Here is a 12,528-nt window from a genome sequence, read left to right on the forward strand (position 1 = left end):
CGGTGTGTCAGAACGCAGCCCAGGTAACAATCACTGCTGTACATAGAAAAAAAAACTCACCCACTCTTCTGTGTGGTCTCTGTCCCGTTTCTTCTTTGCAAGGGAGAGGAATGAGGGTAATTCAGAGTGATTATGCCAAACAATTTTCAGCACTGCGAGTCTCTTCGTTCCGTTCCGGTCACATGGGTACAGGAGAGCCAATCCGATATGAGGAGAGCTGAATTGAACTGACGTCACCACCACTAGGCATCCAGATACTCAGCTGATAGGGAAACGGCTGTGAAGCGGTAATAAGACTCTGCATGGAAGCGGTTCCTCTGAATAACCGCTAGTATTTGATATAAGGAAAAATGAAGTACAATGAGCCTAATTGTAAAAAAATAATAATCTTTAATCCAAAAATTAAAACAGCACACAGGAGGTGGCTAAAATATCTGTAGAGGCCAAACAGAAAACATCTTAAAAAAAAAAAAAAAAAAAAAGGACGTTTTTTTACATTTTTGCAGTGTTTGCGTTTACCTGTAATTTTCCTCCTACTTATTTACTGTACCTACACATATTATATACCGTTTTTCTCGCCATTAAATGGACTTTCAAAAGATACCATTATTTTCATCATATCTTATAATTTACTATAAATTTTTTTATAAAATATGGGGAAAAAATGGAAAAAAAAACACACTTTTTCTAACTTTGACCCCCAAAATCTGTTACACATCTACAGCCACCAAAAAAAACCCATGCTAAATAGTTTCTATATTTTGTTCTGAGTTTAGAAATACCCAATGTTTACATGTACTTTGCATTTTTTGCAAGTTATAGGGCCATAAATACAAGTAGCACTTTGCTATTTCCAAACCACTTTTTTTCAAAATTAGCGCTAGTTACATTGGAACACTGATATCTTTCAGAAATCCCTGAATATCCATTGACATGTATACAGGTATATATTTTTTTAGAAGACATCCCAAAGTATTGATCTAGGCACATTTTGCTATATTTCATGCCACCATTTCACCGCCAAAATGTTCACTTTTTCACAAATTTTTTCACAAACTTTAGGTTTCTCACTGAAATTATTTACAAACAACTTATGCAATTATAGCATAAATGGTTGTAAATGCTTCTCTGGGATCCCCTTTGTTCAGAAATAGCAGACATATATGGCTTTGCTTTTTGGTAATTAGAAGGCTGCTAAATGCCACTGTGCACCACACGTGTATTATGCCCAGCAGTGAAGGGGTTAATTAGGGAGCATGTAGGGAGCTTCTAGAGTTAATTTTAGATGTAGTGTAGTAGACAACCCCAAGTATTGATCTAGGCCCATTTTGGTATATTTCATCCCACCATTTCACCGCCAAATGCGATGAAATTAAATTTTTCACAATTTTAGGTTTCTCACTGAAATTATTTACAAACAGCTTGTGCAATTATGGCACAAATAGTTGTAAATGCTTCTCTGGGATCCCCTTTGTTCAGAAATAGCAGACATATATGACTTTGGCGTTGCTTTTTGGTAATTAGAAGGCCGCTAAATATTGCTGCGCATCACACGTGTATTATGGCTAGCAGTGAAGGGGTTAATTAGGTAGTTTGTAGGGAGCTTGCAGGGTTAATTTTAGCTTTAGTGTAGAGATTAGCCTCCCACCTGACACATCTCACCCCCTGATCCCTCCCAAAAAGCTCCCTTCCCTCCCCCACACCACAATTGACCCCGCCATCTTAAGTACTGGCAGAAAGTCTGCCAGTACTAAAATAAAAGGTTTTTTTTTTTTAAAGCATATTTACATATGCTACTGTGTAGGATCCCCCCTTAGGCCCCAATCTCCCTGACCCCCCCAAAAAAAACAGCTCTCTAACCCTCCCCCTCTGCCTTATTGGGGGCCATCTTGGGTACTGGCAGTACCCAGTTTGCAAAAAAAAAAATTTTATTTTTTATTTTTTTTGCGTTTTTTTCTGTAGTGTAGTCCCCCCCCCCCACAGACCAACCCCCACCACCTGACTGATGTCTTTTTTTTTTTTTACTTTTTATAGCACTTTTTACCCAATTTGATTACATATTTTTCTGTAGTGTAGTGGTTCCCACCCGCTCCCTCCCCTTGCACGCACCCGCCCCCGCCCTCCGTGCGCGTGTCCGTCCGCGCCCCCGGCCATCCCCGCCCACGATCCCGCCCCCCTCCAGATCAGCAGGGCCATCGATGGCCGCCACCCGCCTCCCATACCGGCTCCCACCCACCAACAAAAAGAGCCACCGATCTCTGGTGCAGAGAGGGAGAGATGGCTTAAAAAACATAATTTATGTAAGAACTTACCTGATAAATTCATTTCTTTCATATTAGCAAGAGTCCATGAGCTAGTGACGTATGGGATATACATTCCTACCAGGAGGGGCAAAGTTTCCCAAACCTTAAAATGCCTATAAATACACCCCTCACCACACCCACAATTCAGTTTAACGAATAGCCAAGAAGTGGGGTGATAAGAAAAAAGTGCGAAAGCATATAAAATAAGGAATTGGAATAATTGTGCTTTATACAAAAAAATCATAACCACCACAAAAAAGGGCGGGCCTCATGGACTCTTGCTAATATGAAAGAAATGAATTTATCAGGTAAGTTCTTACATAAATTATGTTTTCTTTCATGTAATTAGCAAGAGTCCATGAGCTAGTGACGTATGGGATAATGACTACCCAAGATGTGGATCTTTCCACACAAGAGTCACTAGAGAGGGAGGGATAAAATAAAGACAGCCAATTCCTGCTGAAAATAATCCACACCCAAAATAAAGTTTAATGAAAAACATAAGCAGAACTGAAACCGCTGCCTGAAGTACTTTTCTACCAAAAACTGCTTCAGAAGAAGAAAATACATCAAAATGGTAGAATTTGGTAAAAGTATGCAAAGAGGACCAAGTTGCCGCTTTGCAAATCTGATCAACCGAAGCTTCATTCCTAAACGCCCAGGAAGTAGAAACTGACCTAGTAGAATGAGCTGTAATCCTATGAGGCGGAGTTTTACCCGACTCAACATAGGCAAGATGAATTAAAAATTTCAACCAAGATGCCAAAGAAATGGCAGAAGTTTTCTGGCCTTTCTAGAACCGGAAAAGATAACAAATAAACTAGAAGTCTTTCGGAAAGACTTAGTAGTTTCAACATAATATTTCAAAGCTCTAACAACATCCAAAGAATGCAACGATTTTTCCTTAGAATTCTTAGGATTAGGACATAATGAAGGAACCACAATGTCTCTACTAATGTTGTTGGAATTCACAACTTAGGTAAAAATTCAAAAGAAGTTCGCAACACCGCCTTATCCTGATGAAAAATCAGAAAAAGGAGACTCACAAGAAAGAGCAGGTAATTCAGAAACTCTTCTGGCAGAAGAGATGGCCAAAAGGAACAAAACTTTCCAAGAAAGTAATTTAATATCCAATGAATGCATAGGTTCAAATGGAGGAGCTTGAAGAGCCCCCAGAACCAAATTCAAACTCCAAGGAGGAGAAATTGACTTAATGACAGGCTTTATACGAACCAAAGCTTGTACAAAACAATGAATATCAGGAAGAATAGCAATCTTTCTGTGAAAAAGAACAGAAAGAGCAGAGATTTGACCTTTCAAGGAACTTGCGGACAAACCCTTATCTAAACCATCCTGAAGAAACTGAAATATTCTCGGTATTCTAAAAGAATGCCAAGAAAAATGATGAGAAAGACACCAAGAAATATAAGTCTTCCAAACTCTATAATATATCTCTCTGGATACAGATTTACGAGCCTGTAACATAGTATTAATCACAGAGTCAGAGAAACCTCTTTGACCAAGAATCAAGCGTTCAATCTCCATACCTTTAAATTTAAGGATTTCAGATCCTGATGGAAAAAAGGACCTTGAGACAGAAGGTCTGGTCTTAACGGAAGAGTCCACGGTTGGCAAGAGGCCATCCGGACAAGATCCGCATACCAAAACCTGTGAGGCCATGCCGGAGCTACCAGCAGAACAAACGAGCATTCCTTCAGAATCTTGGAGATTACTCTTGGAAGAAGAACTAGAGGCGGAAAGATATAGGCAGGATGATACTTCCAAGGAAGTGATAATGCATCCACTGCCTCCGCCTGAGGATCCCGGGATCTGGACAGATACCTGGGAAGTTTTCTTGTTTAGATGAGAAGCCATCAGATCTATTTCTGGAAGTTCCCACATTTGAACAATCTGAAGAAATACCTCTGGGTGAAGAGACCATTCGCCCGGATGCAACGTTTGGCGACTGAGATAATCCGCTTTCCAATTGTCCATACCTGGGATATGAACCGCAGAGATTAGACAGGAGCTGGATTCCGCCCAAACCAAAATTCGAGATACTTCTTTCATAGCCAGAGGACTGTGAGTCCCTCCTTGATGATTGATGTATGCCACAGTTGTGACATTGTCTATCTGAAAACAAATGAACAACTCTCTCTTCAGAAGAGGCCAAGACTGAAGAGCTCTGAAAATTGCACGGAGTTCCAAAATATTGATCGGAAATCTCACCTCCTGAGATTCCCAAACCCCTTGTGCCGTCAGATACCCCCACACAGCTCCCCAACCTGTAAGACTTGCATCTGTTGAGATTATAGTCCAGGTCGGAAGAACAAAGAAGCCCCCTGAACTAAACGATGGTGATCTGTCCACCATGTCAGAGAGTGTCGTAAAATCGGTTTAAAGATATTAATTGAGATATCTTTGAGTAATCCCTGCACCATTGGTTCAGCATACAGAGCTGAAGAGGTCGCATGTGAAAACGAGCAAAGGAGATCGCATCTGATGCGGCAGTCCTAAGACCCAACATTTCCATGCATAAGGCTACCAAAGGGAATGATTGTGACTGAAGGTTTTGACAAGCTGATATCAATGTTAAACTTCTCTTGTCTGACAAGGACAGAGTCATAGACACTGAATCTATCTAGAAACCTAAAAAGGTTACCCTTGTCTGAGGAATCAATGAACTGATTGGTAAATTGATCCTCCAACCATGAACTTGAAGAAACAACACAAGTCGATTCGTATGAGATTCTTCGAAAAATGAGAAGACTGAGCAAGTACCAAGATATCGTCCAAATAAGGAAATACCAAAACCCTGTTCTCTGATTACAGAAAGAAGGGCACCGAGAACCTTTGAAAAAAATTCTTGGAACTGAGGCTAGGCCAAACGGTAGAGCCACAAAACTGGTAATGCTTGTCTAAAAAGAGAATCTCAGACACTAAAAGTGATCTGGATGAATCGGAATATGCAGATACACATCCTGTAAATCTATTGTAGACAAATAATGCCCTTGCTAAACAAAAGGCAGGATAGTCCTACAGTAACCATCTTGAATGTTGGTATCCTAACATAAAGATTCAATAATGATAGATCCGGAACTGGTCTGAAGGAATTGACCTTCTTTGGTACAATGAAGAGATAAAATAAAACCCCAGCCCCTGTTCCAGAACTGGAACTGGCATAAATACTCCAGCCAACTCTAGATCTGAAACACATTTCAGAATGCTGAGCCTTTGCTGTGTTAACTGGGACACGGGAAAGAAAAAAATCTCTTAGCAGGAGGCCTTAACTTGAAGCCAATTCTGTACCTTTCTGAAACAATGTTTCTGAAACCAGAGATTGAGAACGGAATTGATCCAAATTTCTTTGAAGAAAACGTAATCTGCCCCATACCAGCTGAGCTGGAATAAGGGCCGCACCTTCATAGGTACTTAGGAGCTGGCTATAGGTTTCTATAAGGCTTGGATATATTCCAAACTGGAAATAGTTTCCAAACTGATACCGCTCCTGAGGATGAAGGATCAGGATTTTGTTCCTTGTTGTGAGGAAAGGAACGAAAATGATTATTTACCCTGGAAAGAAAGGGAAAGCAAAGTTGACTTAGAAGACATATCAGCATTCCAAGTTTAATCCATAAAGCTTTTCTAGCTAAAATAGCTAGAGACATATACCTGACATCAACTCTAATGATATCAAAAGATGGTATCAACAATAAAATTATTAGCATGTTATAGAATAATAATAATGCTATAAAATTATGATCTGTTACTTGTTGCGCTAAAGCTTCTAACCAAAAAGTTGAAGCTGCAGCAACATCCGCTAAAAATATAGCAGGTCTAAGAAGATTACCTGAACATAAGTAAGCTTTTCTTAGAAAGGATTCAATTTTCCTATCTAAAGGATCCTTAAATGAAGTACTATCTGCCGTAGGAATAGTAGTACATTAGCAGGAGTAGAGACAGCCCCATAACCTTAGGGATTTTTGTCCCAAAAAACTCTAATCTGTCAGATGGCACAGGATATAATTTGCTTAAACGTCTAGAAGGAGTAAATAAGTTACCCAAATTATTCCATTCCCTGGAAATTACTTCAGAAATAGCATCAGGGAGAAAAAACACTTCTGGAATAACTACAGGAGATTTAAAAAACTTATTTAAACGTTTACATTTAGTATCAAGAGGACCAGAATCCTCTATTTCTAATGCAAATAATACTTCTTTAAGTAAAGAACGAATAAATTCCATCTTGAACAAATACAAAGATTTATCAGCATCAACCTCTGAGACAGAAACCTCTGAACCAGAAGAACCATTATCAGTATCAGAATGATGATGTTCATTTAAAAATTCATCTGAAAAAAGAGAAGTTTTAAGAGACTTTTATGTATACTAGAAGGAGAAATAACAGACATAGCCTTCTTAATGGATTTAAAAAAATAAAATCTCTTATGTTATCAGGAACACTCTGAAAATTAGATGTTGACGGAACAGCAACAGGTAATGTAACAGTACTAAAGGAAATTTTATCTGCATTAAATAAGTTTGACATGACATGCAATACAAACAACAGCTGGAGAAACAGATACCAAAAGTTTATAGCAGATACACTTAGCTTGGTAGCTCCAGCACTGTGCAGTGATTTTCCTGAAGTATCTTCTGACTCAGTTGCAACGTGGAACATCTTGCAATATGTAAAAGAAAAAAACAATATATAAAGCAAAATTGATCAAATTCCTTAAATGACAGTTTCAGGAATGGGAAAAAAATGCCAGTGAACAAGCTTCTAGCAACCAGAAGCAATAAATAATGAGACTTAAATAATGTGGAGACAAAAATGACGCCCATATTTTTTAGCGCCAAAAAAGACGCCCACATTATTTGGCGCCTAAATGCTTTTGGCGCCAAAAATGACGCCACATCCGGAACGCCGACATTTTTGATGCAAAAAAAACGTCAAAAAATGACGCAACTTCCGGGGACACATATGACGCCGGAAACAGAAAAAAAATTTTGCGCCAAAAAAGTCCGCGCCAAGAATGACGCAATAAAATGAAGCATTTTCTGCCCCCGCGAGCCTAACAGCCCACAGGGAAAAAGTCAAAATTTTTTAAGGTAAGAAAAAATGATTGAAACAAATGCATTATCCCAAATATGAAACTGACTGTCTGAAAAATAAGGAATGTTGAACATTCTGAGTCAAGGCAAATAAATGTTTGAATACATATATTTAGAACTTTATAAACAAAGTGCCCAACCATAGCTTAGAGTGTCACAGAAAATAAGATTTACTTACCCCAGGACACTCATCTACATGTTTGTAGAAAGCCAAACCAGTACTGAAACGAGAATCAGCAGAGGTAATGGTATATATAAGAGTATATCGTCGATCTGAAAAGGGAGGTAAGAGATGAATCTCTACGACCGATAACAGAGAACCTATGAAATAGACCCCGTAGAAGGAGATCACTGCATTCAAATAGGCAATACTCTCCTCACATCCCTCTGACATTCACTGCACGCTGAGAGGAAAACCGGGCTCCAACTTGCTGCGGAGCGCATATCAACGTAGAATCTAGCACAAACTTACTTCACCACCTCCATCGGAGGCAAAGTTTGTAAAACTGAATTGTGGGTGTGGTGAGGGGTGTATTTATAGGCATTTTAAGGTTTGGGAAACTTTGCCCCTCCTGGTAGGAATGTATATCCCATACGTCACTAGCTCATGGACTCTTGCTAATTACATGAAAGAAAGGTTATTGCAGGATGCCTCGATATTGAGGCATCACTGCAATAACCGGAAAGCAGCTGGAAGTGAGCAGGATCGCTTCCACCTGCTTTCCAGACCGAGGACGTGCAGGGTACGTCCTTGGTCGTTAACTGACTTTCTTTTGAGGACGTACCCTGCATGTCCTTGGTCGTTAAGGGGTTAAGCAATAAGCTCCTGCTCTATTTGAGTAATGGCATTGCAATTTATACACAATGCAGCACAATTGCCCTCATGTATATAACAAGTAAAAGATGTTGCTTTTATACTTTAAAGTATTGCAGGCATATTTTATTAAAAAAAAAAAAAAAATTCAGACCGCCGCTCAGTGCGCTACTGAGCGGGTCTGGCTTTTTGTCTAGGCGCATCTGGGCAGTTGTCTAGTCACAGCGAGGCCCGATCGCGCCATTACACTCAATGAAGCTCGCTCCAAGAGCAGGAGCGAGCTACATTGAGTGTGATGGCGCGATTGGGCCAGGCTGTGACTAGATGCAGATGCACTATGTGCAGAATTATATTACATTATTTTGTAGGTTTACTGCCCCTTGAATATTGTCATGAATGGTTTGAAATATTTAAAGCCAATGCAGAATCATAATTATTTCAAAATATAATATTTGATATAAAATTATCCATAGTCATATTACAAGTATAAGATGCTATACAGAGGATGTCACATTGCTAACATTTTGGATGTGGTTAAAACTCAGACACATATGTATATAGTGCACAGCTGAGTTACTCATGTGTATGTGTTGTATTTTATGAACACATCTACAGCTTTAATATCAGACTCTTATTTCCATGGGCAGTGTTGGAATTGAAATGCTAACATTAGGGACATCAACATCAAGCACATTATTGGGTAAATGCAGATACAGCACAGCATTGGTGATTCTGACTTACAGTTACCATATTATTTCAGTTCAGAGGTGACAAGAAAAGATTAGTGAATACCAGTTGGAAATCTAAGCAAACACTGTATGAAAACAAATAATCAAAAGAAGAGAGGATGCCACGGGATTCACAAACTTTACAACCCTCACAAAGGTTCAGCATTTCAGCACAGATTGTGTCATAAACTACAAGGCCCTGATTTTATCTCCTTTCAGATCTGTAATAGATTCTGTTCCTAGCACTATTAGCTTAAAGGGGCAGTAAAGTCAAAACTAAACTTTCATGATTTAGATAGGGCATGCACAATTTTAAACAACTTTCCAATTTACTTTTATCATCAAATTTGCTTTGTTCCCTTGGTGGTATTTTTGAAAAGCTAAACCTAGCTAGGCTCAAACTGATTTCTAAACCGTTGAAAACCTCCTCCTAGCTCAGAGCATTTTGAAAGTTTTTCACAGTTAGATTGTGCTAGTTCACATGTGTCATATAGATAACATTGTGCTCACTCCCGTGAAGTTATTTAGGAGTCTTCACTGTTTGACTACACTACATGTCTGTCAAAGGCACTTAGATAAGGAGGCTGTCTGCAAAGGCTTAGATACAAGGTAATCACAGAGGTAAAAAGTATATTAATATAACTGTGTTGGTTGTGCAAAAACAGGGAATGGGTAATAAAGGGATTATCTATCTTTTTAAATAAGAACAATTTTGGTGTAGACTGTCCCTTTAAGGATGTGACATTGTTTATACCCCTCATTAATGTAAGGATGTCTTCTTTGAGGAATGTGCAGCTGGGTGTGGGCTGTGTAAGAGAATGAATGACTTTATAAATTAGTTATTTGCCATTGTATGTAAGTTCTTCTCACTCACACTCTCCCCTTCCATCCCTTCTCTCTCTCTCCCTTTCCTTCCCTCACATTTAGTCAGGAACTTGTTTCTTTGTAAATAATTATTTTCTGTCTAATAAAATAAATAATTTCATCAAGCTGCAGCCTGATTCCCTAAGATAAAAGTGATATTAGTGAGGAAACAGGAACTAAACAGTTAGCAGATTCTACACTGCAACATCAGTTTCCAATGGTAACCAGGCTGTGTAATGTTTGTCAGGGGAATTGCTGGCAAAATAAATCTATAGTTTATAATCAGACCACACATTACTAGACTCACTATGTACTGAGGATTACAAGAGGGAGGCCTAGGAGTATCAGACTTTTCCTTATACTACACGACTATTACACAACAAAGGGTACTTTAGTGATACAAAGATGGACAGAACAAGATGTGGGTTTCAATGAATATGAAGATATTACAGGTAGCGCCAATATGTAGGGTCCCTAGCAGTGTTCCCTCTAAGGCCAGTTTTGTGAGCGGCCTAGCAGCTAAAGTTAATAAGAGCAATTAGCAAACGCTACACAATACAAACAAGGTATGGTTCCCTTATTAAATGTTTCACTGCTGGGTCGCTCATAAAACTGGCCTTAGAGGGAACACCGGTCCCTAGGGACTATAGGCCAGCAGTGATATTTCATATGCACCTTTATAAACACATATTCTGCACAAACTGCTTAAATGTAGAAATGTTATCTCATCCATTAGATCATCTTCCCAACACCAGTCTCATACAATGTAAAAATTCCTAGGTGGTTTATGTGAGAATGCTCCAAGGGCTGCTTTAAGAAATAGGTCCTACAATAATTAGCTTACTAAGCAGGACAAGATTATACCTTAGAGAGGAATAAGGGGCTTAGCAGTAAAAACATTTGAAAGTGAATTAAATATGCACCACTATTTACAGACTTCAGCCTATCAGGAGGGGCGGACTAGGACTCCCACTGAATTTGAACAAATGTGCCTATCAGACATTACTATATGAGGCACCTGGCACTTACAAGGTGACTATTATCTTCCCCTGCCAGGTCTACCCTCCCAGCCTACACTAACCAATGGTAGAAATACTTGGAGATATTAGTCTAAAACATTGCACATAAATAAATTAACACACAGGGGCGCGATCCGATATAGATCGCAGTTTGCGGCGCAAGCGAGGGAACCGGCGTCGCCCGCAGTTTCAGCTCGCAACTCGAGCTATCCCATATAAGTCGCCGTCAGATGCTAACGTGCCGTAAGTCTGACAAACCAGCGATGTCCAGAAATCTGGGTAAGTACAAATATCTGGCGTCGCCAGTGACTTGCGGCACGTTAGAAACTGCCGGCGCCTATAAAACCTGACTAAAGTCTAAAACACCCGCACTGTCTAACACGCCTCCCTAACATAGCCCGACAAGTCTAACACGCCTCTCTAACATAGCCCGCACTGTCTAACCCTCTATCCGCTATCCCCCCTCACTATCCTAACAATAAAAAAGCTATTAACCCCTAAACCGCCGCTCCCGTACCCCGCCGCAACCTAATAAAGTTATTAACCCCTAAACCGCCGCTCCCGTACCCCGCCGCCAGCTATATTATATCTATAACCCCCTAAAGTGAGCCCCTAACACCGCCGCCATCTATATTAAAATTATTAACCCCCAATGTAAGCCCCTTACACCGCCGCCATCTCTATTAAAATGATTAACCCCTAATTTAATCTACCTACCCCGCCGCCAGCTATATTATCTATGTTAACCCTAAGTATATTATAGTTAATATAGGTATTACATTATATATATTAACTATATTAACCCTAATTATATTAGGGTTAATATAGTTAATATAGTTACTATAGTATTTATATTAACTATATTAACTCTATCTAACCCTAACACCCCTAACTAAATTTATATTAAATTAATCTAATTCATTTATAAACTAAAATATTCCTATTTAAATCTAAATACTTACCTATAAAATAAACCCTAAGATAGCTACAATATAATTAATAATTACATTGTAGCTATGTTAGGGTTAATATTTATTTTACATGTAAATTGTTAATTATTTTAACTAGGTATAATAGCTATTAAATAGTTATTAACTATTTAATATCTACCTAGTTAAAATAATTACCCAATTACCTGTAAAATAAATCCTAACCTAAGTTACAAATACACCTACACTATCAATAAATTAAATAAACTACAAACATCTATCTAAAAATACAATTAAATTAACTAAACTAAATTACAAAAAAAAACAAACACTAAATTACAAAAAATAAAAAAAGATTACAAGATTTTTAAGCTAATTACACCTATTCTAAGCCCCCTAATAAAATAATAAACCCCCAAAATAAAAAAAATTCCCTGCCCTATTCTAAATTAAACAAATTTCAAAGCTCTTTACCTTACCAGCCCTTAAAAGGGCCTTTTGTGGGGCATGCCCCAAAGAATTCAGCTATTTTGCATACAAATACAATACCCCCCCATTAAAACCCACCACCCACATACCCCTATTCTAAAACCACCCAAACCCCCCTTAAAAAAGCCTAACACTACCCCCCTGAAGATCTCCCTACCTTGTCTTCACCACACCGGGCCGAACTCCTGATCCGATCCGGGCGATGTCTTCCTCCAAGCGGCAAAGAAGAATTCTTCCTCCGGCGATGTCTTCCTCCAAGCGGCAAAG

This window comes from Bombina bombina, chromosome 4, assembly GCF_027579735.1.
Source record: "Bombina bombina isolate aBomBom1 chromosome 4, aBomBom1.pri, whole genome shotgun sequence".
Taxonomy (NCBI): domain Eukaryota; kingdom Metazoa; phylum Chordata; class Amphibia; order Anura; family Bombinatoridae; genus Bombina; species Bombina bombina.